Source organism: Leptinotarsa decemlineata, unplaced genomic scaffold (genome assembly GCF_025532065.1).
Source record: "Leptinotarsa decemlineata unplaced genomic scaffold, Ldec_3_MD MMD2_tig00026358_RagTag_RagTag, whole genome shotgun sequence".
NCBI lineage: Eukaryota > Metazoa > Arthropoda > Insecta > Coleoptera > Chrysomelidae > Leptinotarsa > Leptinotarsa decemlineata.
In genome coordinates, this window is record NW_027412703.1 from 10,228,558 (window position 1) to 10,241,829 (window position 13,272).

Genomic DNA, 13,272 nt, shown 5'->3' on the forward strand with positions numbered 1-13,272 from the left:
GGCTCGATAAATGGGCGCCAGGTAGCAAATGAAAATTAAATAAAGATAATTACTACCAAAGAAATTCTCTATCTTGGCGGAGAAGGCAGAATAAACCAACAAAAACAATTAACAACTTCAATTACTAATAAAAAAAACAACAATAAGCTGAAGGCTATTCACAACCAAAAATTTGTAAAGCTGAAGGCTATTTAAATTCAGAATATTTACAAGTTGTCAATCTGATTCAAAGATGGCCCTGGTTGGATAATACCTGGGTGGGTGGTTTGACGATGCTGGTCCCAGCGAAGTGCTGTTGGGCTGGAATCGACTGGGCTAACAGTACCTTGACGACGAGGACGACTCAATGGTCTCTATATAGCAGGACAATGGTTGGTTCTGGTTAACTGAGCCTCTTCGATTATAAATTATCAGCAAGGGGACCTCCTGGTAACACCAATCCTCTACCCAGTATTTGGCTTCCTCAAGGTTATGCGAAATAAACGGAATGAATCAAAATTGAAAAAAAAACAATAGTTCAGGGAACGAACGATATCCTTAGAACCTTAGGGTATTTTCTGAATTTTATTAAACCAAATTTTACTTTCAAAACCAAGTAAAGGTTAATAATAAAATGAATTAAAAAATTAAACTAGACCAGCTAGGATTCTCCTAAGAAAATGGAGAATATTAACTTCCACTACAAGTGGTAGGCAATGAAATTGATAATTAAATGAATTCCTTATGAACTTTATTGAAAATACAAATGAATCTAAATATAATAAAAAAAAATATCTTTGATAATTTGTGAGGATATCGTAAGGATATGTAATGCAAATTCAAGAGTAAGAAATAATGAAAAAGCGATAAGATAATAAGATAAGCGATTCAAATAATTCTGAATCCAAAGGAAGACAAATTATGGGTGACAATTCCTAAATAAAATTTTGTCAGATAACTTTGGATTCAGAAAGAGCTACCTTCAACGCTAACAGGTGTGGCAGATACAAATGGTAAAGGCCAAAGATACTACCTGGTAGACCTGAGCAATGAGTTGTACAGACCAGAGATTGAATTTCCGAGAGAGGAAATTCCAATGCTAACTACTGCACAGCTCGGAAGAACAAAGAACAACTCTCTCAGGTTCGCATTTATTTCTCACAGAAATATCATTAACAATGAACAAATAAAGAGAAAATAAATGCTCACTTGAAGAATTCCCCTGTTGGCTCCTTGTCCGGCTGTACCAGCAGTCAGCACCGCAATTGTCCTCCAGTCGCCAGTCAGACCTCCTACTAAGGATCAGTCCCCGGAACAATGATATTATTATCTGAAAAAGGTATTCTGAGTAGACACGGTTTCGATAGATTTGAAAAGTTGAACCTTGAAAGTTACCAAATTTCAGTGAATAACCAAAAATATCTTATCGATATTCTCCAATGGAATCTTCTTGAAAAGTAATCAGCCCTGAAATTTGATTCCTTGCAATGATTCCTTAAATAAACGGAAATTTGGATTTTAACCTCAATCCTCGTGGTCTCGAAAAAAAAACCGAAAATTGGAAACTGTAAATCAAAATAATTTACTTAACGAGTTATCTAAACGTTCAGTTCAATTCAATCTACTGTATGCACAAATTAATAAAAGATAAATAAGATAATTAGGTCTTTTACCAGAAAAATGCCTTCTACCCACTTTTTCCGCACACCTGTTAACGTTCACGGTCGCTACCCTTCTCCCTTCGGAAGCCAAATTCCTCGATATCCGTCGATTTCTCCGATCTTTTTCCGCGCAAGCGGTCTTCACTCAAAATTGAAAGAGGGAGTGACTACTGTCCCGGCATTACTTCGATGCAAAATATTAAATATCAGAAATGGAACGAAATTTTCGTTACACACCACCCCTTCCCGGTAAAAAATTTTGAAAACTCTAGGAGTTTGTCAAAATTTTATAAATAAGGTAAGGAAGCAAGGATGATACGAGTGGTAAGCCAGGAAGTAGGAAACGAGTGAACTCATAGTGGCGAAAGAATGATGTTAATTATAGTACCATAAGATAAATTTTCAATACAGAGATACAACAGTCGTGTTAAACTGGTGTCTGGGAATTGTTGTTGGCTTCCTGCCCCTGAAGCGAAGCCAAGAGTGGCTTCTCCACCACTGAACTCAGATCAGATGATCTTTTCGCTGCCAGATGAAAATGCTGCGCCATCGAAACATCCGATACTACTCGTCCCTGAGTTCAATATTGAATCACCATCCCAACCCATCACAGCAGTTACAGAAACCCCACAAAAAAACTCCCACGTGGAAACAAAAAAAGGAAAGGAAGTTAAGATAGATGTAGGCAAAAGACAGAGATAGCCAATTGTCCACTTCAATTGGGGTGAGATATAGCTCTACCAGGCTGAAATTGACTTAACTACTAAACCCCTACACAAACATTTAGAGATCCTCCTGAGTTTGATACCGCGAACAAGTCCTCAGTCTCGACGAATCCAAGGAGCTCAGGATCCCCCAGTAGTGCCGCATGACCGCTCTTAGGCGAGCTTCACACGTTGACCGGCCTTGACCTCCACGCTAGCCTACACGACACCCCCAAGTTCACCCTTCCAAGGACTCTGCTCGACAAGTCAAGCTGCCGGACTGAACTATGCTCGCGCCCATCACACCAGGTCTCCTACAGACAAAAAATTTGGGGTAGGCACTGAAATGCATGATACCAAACTGCCTTAAGTTTTGGTACCCTAGCAGACACAACATTCAATACACATGAATGGGAGGTTAAAAACCCAGATAGAAACCACCTCCAAGTTTGCTATCTAACTCATTCACCCCTGATCATTGTGGAGTGGACTCAACCCATCGAACCGGTGTCGCTAACAAAACTCCAGCAACCGAACCGACTCGCCAAGAGGAACCCACCACAAGATCGTCTAGCATTCAGGGAGCTGCCGTCCCATATCCTAAAAAATAAGTGACCCAAAATTACCCTTAATAGAGAAAAGACAAGTACAATAGATATCGAAGAGAAAGATATAGATATACAAGAAAGATGAAGACAAGAGATTTAGATGAAAAATCAAGAGAACTCAACTTGATCTGTTTAGAAAAAAATAGGCTAGTGACTACATTTGACTATACCAAAGTAAACTCAGAATGAAAGCATTAGTACTACTATCTCACATACAGCGGAAATGAAAATTCCAAGAGAAAAAACCACCATTGGACATGCCACCTAGGCACAGAGATATGGAATATCAGATCCAAGAAAAGATAAAGTGTGAAATAGCTACTACATGACTAACATCATCTGGATATCCACATAGCCAAAATGAAGATAGAGGAAAGGTAAGATGTTTCCTGAGATTCGCTAATGGTATAAGATAGATGACATCAGATAATCACATTGTATAGTAACAAAATTTCTAGATGAAAAATTAAACATTTTGTCAAAAGTCATTAACATTTCCTAAACTTCCTCAAGGAAAACAAAATAAGATAATATCAATGAAAGAAACATTCCACTGATCAAAAGGCAAATTTAATGGAAACAGTATTCCACCAAACCATTATTAGACAGTTATGATATAGAAGTCCAACACTTCACAAGACAAATAACTATCCAATAAAAAAATAAGAGATAATGAGAGAAGAGAATGATATTGAGATGAATCTCAACCAAAAATTTGAAAAATCTACTTACTGAGTTTTCCAAAAATAGGAAATCAAGATACTTGAATGAAAAATTACAGAATAGTAGTCATCATTTCAAACATGATTGACAATTATTTTCTGAAATTTCAAAGGTTCCATAAAGGAATTATCAACGATAAATAATTTCAAGAATATAATTATAGTCAACCGTTATTTTCTACCCCAACATTAACAATTCTCTCAAGTTTATGACCTTGACAAAATAAGATATGTAAGATAATATGGAGATAAGTAAGATGAGTTATTATAAATGTTTATATATTCAGGTAAACAGAACGAGTATATTATATAATAAGAAATCAAATAAGGTAAAAATGCAAATCTCATTAAACAGAAGAAGAAGATTGACATGATGAGTAAATCAATCGATGTTATGTAATGTCAAAGGTGGCCAGTTGTAGGACTCCTACCTACCATCGGTATATGCCATGATGGGAGAATTCTAATGCCCCTCTCCACAGAGCCTAAATCAACCGATGTTATGTAATTTCAAAAGTTGCCTGTCGTAGGACTCCTATCTACCATCGGTATATGCCATGGTGGGAGAATTCTAATGCCCCTCTCCACAGAGCCTAAATAAAGATAAAGATAGATAGATATATGATAGATAGATAATATAAATAGGAAGGTTACAAGATAAGAGAGAATAGGAAGAAACATATAGATAATCAGTCATCTGACTCATCAGAATCAGCACTGAAGTATTCTTCCTCAGTTAAGTCTGACTCATTATCGATAAAAGCAGCCTTTAGGTCCTTAACATGCCAACGTCCCAAGTTTTTACCATCCATGTCTTTAAGCTCATAAACAAGATTAGATATTACTTTAGAAACTATACAAGGTATGAATTTTGGAGCTAGTTTTGCAGAATAGTTATCAGGAGCTGAAGATAGAGTTACATTTTTCTTCCAAAGCCTGTCACCGACATGAAATTTGAGTTCTCGTTTTCTCAAGTTGTACTGACGAGCATTCTTAAGATAAGCTTAATGTAATTTCCTACGAATATCTACAAACAATTTAGGAAGTTCTTGAACATCATCAATACGCTGAGATTTTTCAGAAACGATAGGAATGTTACTTTCATTTTCTGAAACCTTGCCATAAAAATCTCCTGTAACAGGAACATTCCTAGCAAAATTCAGAAAAGCCGGAGAATACTCAGTTACATCATGCTTGGCTAACCTGATGGCTTGGGCAACTTTATAGATAGAAGCATCCCAAGTTCGATGATTATCATGTACATAGCAGCGAATGGATGTTACTATAACTTTATTGGCTCTTTCGGCAAAATTAACTTGTGGATGATATTTGGCATTATACCAAATTTTCTGAACCTTGTATTCTTCCATTAGTTTCTTAAATTCCTTGCTAATAAATTGACTTCCATTGTCAACAACAAATATTTGAGGTACTCCAAAAATAAGGAAAACGTTATTCTCAATGAACTTAACTATACCTTTGGAAGTAGCTTTGGACATGGGATGAACTAAGACATATTTGGTAAACCAATCTACAACAACTAAAACATATTGGTTGCCATTTTTAGACCTAGGATAAGGACCTAATAAATCCGCAGAAACACATTGAAAAGGAAAATTAATATTTTTGTAAGATCCCATATGACCAGCTTGAGGTAAATTCGAACTTTTACAGGCAGCACAAACAGGGCATTTCTTAACATATATATAGACATCCTTCCTCATATGAGGCCAGTAGTAGAGTTCTAAGATGCGAACAAGAGTTTTAGATATACCTAAATGAGCGGCAGTTTCACTATCATGGTAGAATTTCAAAATTTCCTGTCGATTGGCAGTAGGTACCACTATTTTCCAATCAGTAAGATTACTTACTATATTATGGCGAGAAAAGATATGTTTATATATAATGCCATTTTCCACACGGAAGGAAGGATAGGTTACTGGATTTTCATCGATTTTCTTAATCAAAGAAGTATACCAGTCATCAGGCTGAAAGGTAGAAACGTCGACAACAGAAATTTCAGCAACAGAACGAGATAGGGCATCCGCCACTACATTCAAGGACCCTTTACGGTGTTTAATAATAAAATCGAACTGGGAAAGTTTCACCGCCCATCTTGTCAAACGTCCTGAGGGGTTAGATAGATTATGAAGATAAATCAGGGAAGCATGGTCAGTTTCAATGGTAAATCTAGTCCCTTCAATATAACTCCTGAACTTCTCTATACCAAAAATGACAGCTAACAGTTCCTTTTCAGTGACTGTATATTTCCGTTGGCAAGCTGTAAGAGTCTTACTTGCATATGCCACTGGATGTTCAACACCATCACATTCTTGATACAGGATACATCCAACACCTGTGTCAGATGCATCGCACTGAATTATAAAAGGTTTTGTGAAGTCAGGGCTAGCAAGGATAGGAGCAGAAGTAAGACGAGATTTTATTTCAGTGAAAGCAGCCTCTGCCTCAGGAGTCCAAGTTATTGATTGACCCTTTTTTCTACCGTGAAGAAGATCTGAGATAGGGGAGCAGATAGAAGAAAAATCTTTGATGAAGCGACGATACCAACTAACAAGACCAATCAAACGTTTAATTTCAGTAGTGTTTTAGGAGTCGGATAATTAATAATGGCAGAAACCTTTTCAGGATCTGTTCTCAAGCCTTGTTGATCCACGACAAAACCGAGATAAACAAGAGAAGGCCGACAAAACTCACACTTATCTAAATTGATGGTAAGATTGGCATCCCTAAGTCTTCGATATACTTCCTTCAGGGTTTTAATGTGAAGCTCAAACGTAGGAGTGGCCACAATGATGTCGTCTAGGTAAACAAAACAATATGGAGCTAAAGAAGGTCCAATGACGATATCCATTAATCGTGCCATCAGTTTCGGACTGTTACTCAGACCGAACGGAGAAACTGTGAATTCGAAGAGACCTCTACCATACACTGCAAAAGCCGTCTTCTTTCTAGAAGATTCTTCTAGAGGAATTTGAAAGAAAGCCTTGGTCAAATCAATTGAAGACAGATACCTAGCATCCCGTAATTTATTCAGAATGCTATCAATAAGAGGCATGGGGTAATTATCATTGACAGTAACTTCATTCAATTTCCGACCATCGAAACAAACACGGAATCCTCCTGAACGTTTCGGTACCAACCATAAGGGACTACACCAAGGAGATTTGGAAGGTTGAATGACCTTTAACTTTAGCATCTCATCAATTTCTTTGTTCAAGTGTTCCTGCATAGTAGGAGACAAAGGATATTGTCGTTGAACAATTGGTTTCGCATCACCAGTGTCTATGCGGTGTGTCAATAGATGAGTGCGGCCAAGTTTATCCTTGGGAGCTATAGATTTGAAGCATTCAATTACTTCCTGAAGTTCGGTTTTCTGAGAACTAAGGAGTTCAGAAAATGGTTGGATTGTGTTCACAGCGCAGATAGAGTTCGATACAGTATACGACAGATTACTAAAATTGGCTTCAATTTTAAACAACTGGAAAAAATCCATACCTAGGATAAGGGTATGAGTTACTGAAGAAATTATTAAAATTTTCATTTCTTTACAAACACCATTGAGAGATACAGGGACTAAAACGTAACCAAGAAAATCTTGGGGCTTACCATCTGCAGTGGTAACCTGGATGATAGATTCATATTGTATAGGAATATTAAATTTCTGCAACTGTTGAAAACCTGCAGAACCTAGAATTGAAGCTGTACTACCGGTATCAGCAAGGGCAAGGATTTGCTGTCCACAAACATAAACATTTAGATAAGGACGATTATCATTAAGTTTTTTAACAAAGACAGGATTGATATTGACAGGGTGCAAAAATTCTTTTACAAAAGATAACCATTTTTGCCACTCTGCTTAGGAAGTTTTTAATGTTCCTGTTTGCTTTGCCTTTTTTTCGATTTTTTGGTTTGGGATTTGGCTGGTTTGTGTACTGGACTTCCTGTATCCTGACTGGTGACGACGTCCAGTTTTTCGCCACTCTGTTTTCCGTTTTTTGGACGGCAGTTAGGACATTTAGGTTTAATTGTATTCTTAAAGCCACATCCATAGCAAAACATGGATCGGGGTTTCCTACATTGAGGATACGTGTGATCAGCCAAATCACAATTCCAACATCGAAAGTTCGATAAGGTAGAAATATTATTTGAATTAAAATTATCTGAGGAAAAGTTTCTCTTATAGGACTGTTGAGAAGTTGAAGGGAAGGAAGTACTCGCTCCACTATAGGAGGGACTACTCAAATCAGGCTCCAATAAACCAGCATTGTGACTGGGTGGTGGTTTATAACGATCTGCCCATAAGCGAGATTCTTCTAGTTTTTTACACAAATCAGAAAGATCAGATACAGTTTTCGGGTCTTGTAAAGCCAAGTTAGAAATAAAAAAAGGTAACAAATTCCTACGAATTTTCCGAACTCTGGTTTCTTCTTCAGGCTTAATAGTCAACCTGTTGAAGAGACCTTCCATTGACGAAATGAACAATGCCACCCTTTCGGTAGCGCCTTGAGTTCGTGAATTTATCGAGATCTTCCTCATAAAAGTAAGGTAGAAAATCTTTCTTTAAGGCAGTTACAAGATCATCCCAATCATTGAATTTACTTTTATTATTCACAAACCATGTCCAAGCAGAACCCTTGAACAAGTCGCAAGCAGACTGGAAAAGCTCAGGCTTGGAAACACCTCGAGCTTCCCGTAACAATTCAACCTTTTCTAGAAATGAATTTACTGACTCTTTCTGATTTGATCCAGTAAAGAAAATATTCCACTTATATGGAGCAACTGATTTATTAGATAAAACAGGGGTACTAGGAAGTGGTTGAGCATTACTAATATGAGTAGGGGTAGAGGTACTCGGAGTTACTTTTAAATCAAAATCTGCTTCTAACTCTAACATAAGAAACTGTATTTCTTTTCTAGCAGTTTTCTCTGCTTCGTCATCAGCCTTAAGAAGGTGAAAACGATTGGCTAAATGAGCCAAACGACTAGAGATTCTTTTGAATGCAGGATCTTCTCTTGATCCACTAAATGAAGCAATACAGGTTTTCAAGTCATTGATAGTTTCTTTCATTTGAGTCACCTCTTCATAATGAGTGTTGGGAGTAGTAACAACCCCGCTATTAAAACTACGATTAGCATTCTCTTGACTTAGCAGTCCCCTCAAAATTTTACGTTTTGAATCAACAGTTCCTGAAGGATCAAAACCTCTAATACTCAATTCATAATTTAATTCATTAATTTTCAAATGATTAGGATCCATGATGATATAGAAATAAAGATATGAAATTAAGCTAGTATTTCAGGGAACTTCAAAATAATATATGAGATAGCGAGATAGCAGATTATCAAAGATCAAAACCAAAAAAAAAAATATATAGAAATAGATATACATATATGCCAAGTTCTTTTGGATCAGATTTTTCAATGTTCAACAAGGAAAAATTTACTCTGTCTTCCACCAAGTTAGAAATAAGATAAAAGAAAGTACCAGTCAAGTTTTCGAGGCCCAACGTTGGGCGCCAATTGTGCAACCCACCTAATTTTAATGGCAATGAAATTGATAATTAAATGAATTCCTTATGAACTTTATTGAAAATCTAAATGAATCTAAATATAATAAAAAAAATATCTTTAATAATTTGTGAGGATATCGTAAGGATATGTAATGCAAATTCAAGAGTAAGAAATAATGAAAAAGCGATAAGATAATAAGATAAGCGATTCAAATAATTCTGAATCCAAAGGAAGACAAATTATGGGTGACAATTCCTAAATAAAATTTTGTCAGATAACTTTGGATTCAGAAAGAGATACCTTCAACGCTGACAGGGGTGGCAGATACAAATGGTAAAGGCCAAAGATACTACCTGGTAGACCTGAGCAATGAGTTGTACAGACCAGAGATTGAATTTCCGAGAGAGGAAATTCCAATGCTAACTACTGCACAGCTCGGAAGAACAAAGAACAACTCTCTCAAGTTCGCATTTATTTCTCACAGAGATATCATTAACAATGAACAAATAAAGAGAAAATAAATGCTCACCTGAAGAATTCCCCTGTTGGCTCCTTGTCCGGCTGTACCAGCAGTCAGCACCGCAATTGTCCTCCAGTCGCCAGTCAGACCTCCTACTAAGGATCAGTCCCCGTCACTCAACGAGTTATCTAAACGTTCAGTTCAATTCAATCTACTGTATGCACAAATTAATAAAAGATAAATAAGATAATTAGGTCTTTTACCAGAAAAATGCCTTCTACCCACTTTTTCCGCACACCTGTTAACGTTCACGGTCGCTACCCTTCTCCCTTCGGAAGCCAAATTCCTCGATATCCGTCGATTTCTCCGATCTTTTTCCGCGCAAGCGGTCTTCACTCGAAATTGAAAGAGGGAGTGACTACTGTCCCGGCATTACTTCGATGCAAAATATTAAATATCAGAAATGGAACGAAATTTTCGTTACAATATAAGGATTCTCGATACCAAGAACGTACATTATAATATCTTAACATCACTCATCCAACTCTATCGTTTGCCTCGAAGCTTTTGCTTTTTCCTTAATTTTTTTTCCCTGCGGATACTATATGGAGTAGATGGCAAAAATAATTCAAATCTACAACAATAAATCGTCCAAGCAACTATTTTGCAGGTGCTTCCCCGGTTGTTCTTTGCAGAGTGTTTCTGTAATGAAACAAGAATCCATTCATCATTAGATTAAAATCGATATTATTTTCACCGTCCTGTATCACTTTCAAAATTGCTTTTCTCACTGCCCCTTTATATCCTGCTATTAGTGGCAGGATGGTCAGGGGCGTCGTTAATGGTTTCGAGAAAACATTGAAAACTTTCAAACAAGAATGTTTTGCCATTATCCGTACACAGTTGAAATGGTAAACCAAATCTTGCGAACAGTTTCCTAAACATTTCTACTGTAGTGGTAGCCGTAATATTCACTACAAAGCATTAAATCCACTTTGTCGTGGCATTTTGTATGGACCAAAAAAATCGGCACAGATACTAGTCCAGGGTTCCTTCGTGCAATCCTAAGTGACTAGAAGGGATAAATATTGCCATGTATCCTCACAAGAGTCACAAGTTTTTACAATTGACTCAATTTTAATGTTCATCGAGGGCCATCAAAAATATGAACATGCTATAAACCATTTATTTTGACAATTCCCATGTGTGAACTATGGAGTTCTTTCAGAATAGTCTCCCTGTTTTCATTTGGTACAATCTTTGCCGGTGGTTCGTTGCAAACGTTGGCTACAGTATTGGCTACAAGAATTGAAAAAACTATTACAATTCGAAAAGTACTGCCATCGCTTCCTTCTCTATCTGTGAATATTTCAATTCATCAGAATTGAGCAAACGAGAGGCAAATGCCATAGGTCTCTCCTCATTATTATTATTATAAGAGTGACTGATTGTTGCACCGAGTGCGAATTGGGACGCATCATCTGCCAGTTTAACAGATTGATGAGAATCGAAATGAGTCAAAACTGAAACAGACATAAGCAATTGTTGTACTCTTTTGAATGCAATATCGCATTCTTCCGATCACACCCGCTTTTGGTTTCTTTCTTTAATGAACTGTACATAGAAGGGCCTAAGCGTATCTGAATTATTCGGTAGAAAATTGCAGTGAAAGTTCAACAAATCCAAAAAAGATTTGATAATAATAACAATAATAATTCGACTTTATTCATCAAAAATAAATTAGATGAACAGGCGGATTATCAGCATAAGCTGTTTTTCAAATCAACCCTACAAAAGTATACAATGAAAAATTGTAATAATAACAAGTATAGAATAGAAGATAAATTAACCAATACAATAATAAACACAATAATAAAAGCATGATTAAAATGAATAGTAATAATAAGGGTTATGCAAAAATCGACATACAGAGCACCAATTACCAGGATTTGAGAAGAAGTTTCAAGCGTTTTTTGAATGTCATTATCATGTAAAGTCTGAAGTCACTGGGCAACTTATTATACAGTTTAGCGGAAATATAGGAAAAACTACGAGTAAAAAGTGCCGAATTGTGTTTGGGAATGACCAAGACAGAGTCATTTCGAGTATAATAGTTTGAGGCCAATTATATTTTTCGGAGTCGAAATGAATTTTATTGCTGAAATTCGCTCTTCAGAGGTATGGATTCTCTCTTTATCAATCACATGGCCCAAGTAGGTACTTAACAGAGTTTTTCAATAAAAAACTTTTTTCTTTCTTCACTTTCAATCCACATTCTTGTAACCGACAATAAACTTCATCCAAAATGTCAAAATGTTTTTGGTCATTTTTTCCGGTTACGAGAATATTGTCCAGAAACCAAATGACTGCAGGCCTTTGATCCATTACTTTATGGATAATAGCAGGCGCGCTGACAATGCCATACACCATATAAAAAAACCCTTATGTGTAGCTATGGTGACCAATTTCTGAGAATCTTCAGGCGAAACCACTTGCTGATGAGCCTTACACCTATTCTCTCACAACTCTCCAATTGTGAAAATAAATACTCTATGCGTGGCAAAGGAAACTGCTGAACAATCAGGTAAGGGTACAAAGTAGTTTTGAAGTCGCCACATAGTTTCAATTCCTCAGTTGATTCAGTAGGTGTTGCCCATTCCGAGAATTCAGAGAGAACAAAAACTTTATTTTCGATTAACCTAACAATTTCCTTTTCAATAAATTGATGTAGCCGTTACTACGTGGTAGGAAATCATAATGAAGAAAAAAGAATTGAAAGTTTCTATGTTTTTACCACTTTTATTTTGAACTAACGTTACTGCAGTTTCGTCCTATAAGGACATTTTCAAACTTATACATAAAACCAACAACGGTTTATTACATTAGCCTCTATATAGCACCCCTATAGGTAATAGTTGAGGTACTTGGCTCGATAGAGTACCTGAATTTACAATGCGGATGTGCTAATTTGAAAACCGGTGAGTAAAGTGAATCGATTTGATCATTTAACAGGTTGCACTCGCAATGTTTATGCTAGTGAATTTACAAGGATTCTAAATGATTGAATTTGTAGCCCTTCCTTGCATAGTGCAAAATTTCCGTATCGTTTAGATTCAGGAACTTGTGGTTGCATGCTAAGGAATGGTTTTGAAACGTCGAATCATTTTTTCCTAGTCTGAAAGACCTTTCGTGTTCAGCATGCCGTTTTGGGAAATTTCGACCACATTGTCCCACATAAACACTATTACACTCCGGACAATTAAGCTTATAAACTTCAGATTTCTCCAACTTGTCCATCTTATCTTTGGCATTGAAAAGGAAATCAAATAACCTGGCATGTGGTCTGAATGACACATCCACATTAACTTGACCAAAGTAGAGTTAAACAAAGAGAAAATTTCGACAATGTCCAAAGGGCCGAAGTATACACCATAAATAATTATTAAAAATAGTTTGGATACAGTTTCATAACAGATACAGCTATAACATTGAAACAGACAGTTAATAGAGATATAGGGGCAAACACGACCAATGAAGTAATTCAGAACCATCCATTCTCTATATCAAACAGTATAGAAACAGGTCCAATAAAAACTATACAAAGGA

General features: G+C 36.6%; 2 long non-coding RNA genes across 2 annotated transcripts in view; one reads left to right on the forward strand and one right to left on the reverse strand.

Annotated features, from left to right (window-relative positions):
* Window positions 1-13,272, forward strand: part of LOC141486556 (uncharacterized) — a 368,992-nt gene that overhangs the window by 328,798 nt on the left and 26,922 nt on the right. The gene's annotated exons all lie outside the window — the stretch shown is intronic.
* Window positions 104-2,056, reverse strand: LOC141486559 (uncharacterized). Its single transcript, XR_012467922.1, has 2 exons — window positions 1,653-2,056; window positions 104-1,309 (listed from the first exon to the last, which is right to left on the reverse strand). It is a non-coding gene; the product is annotated as an uncharacterized lncRNA (long non-coding RNA).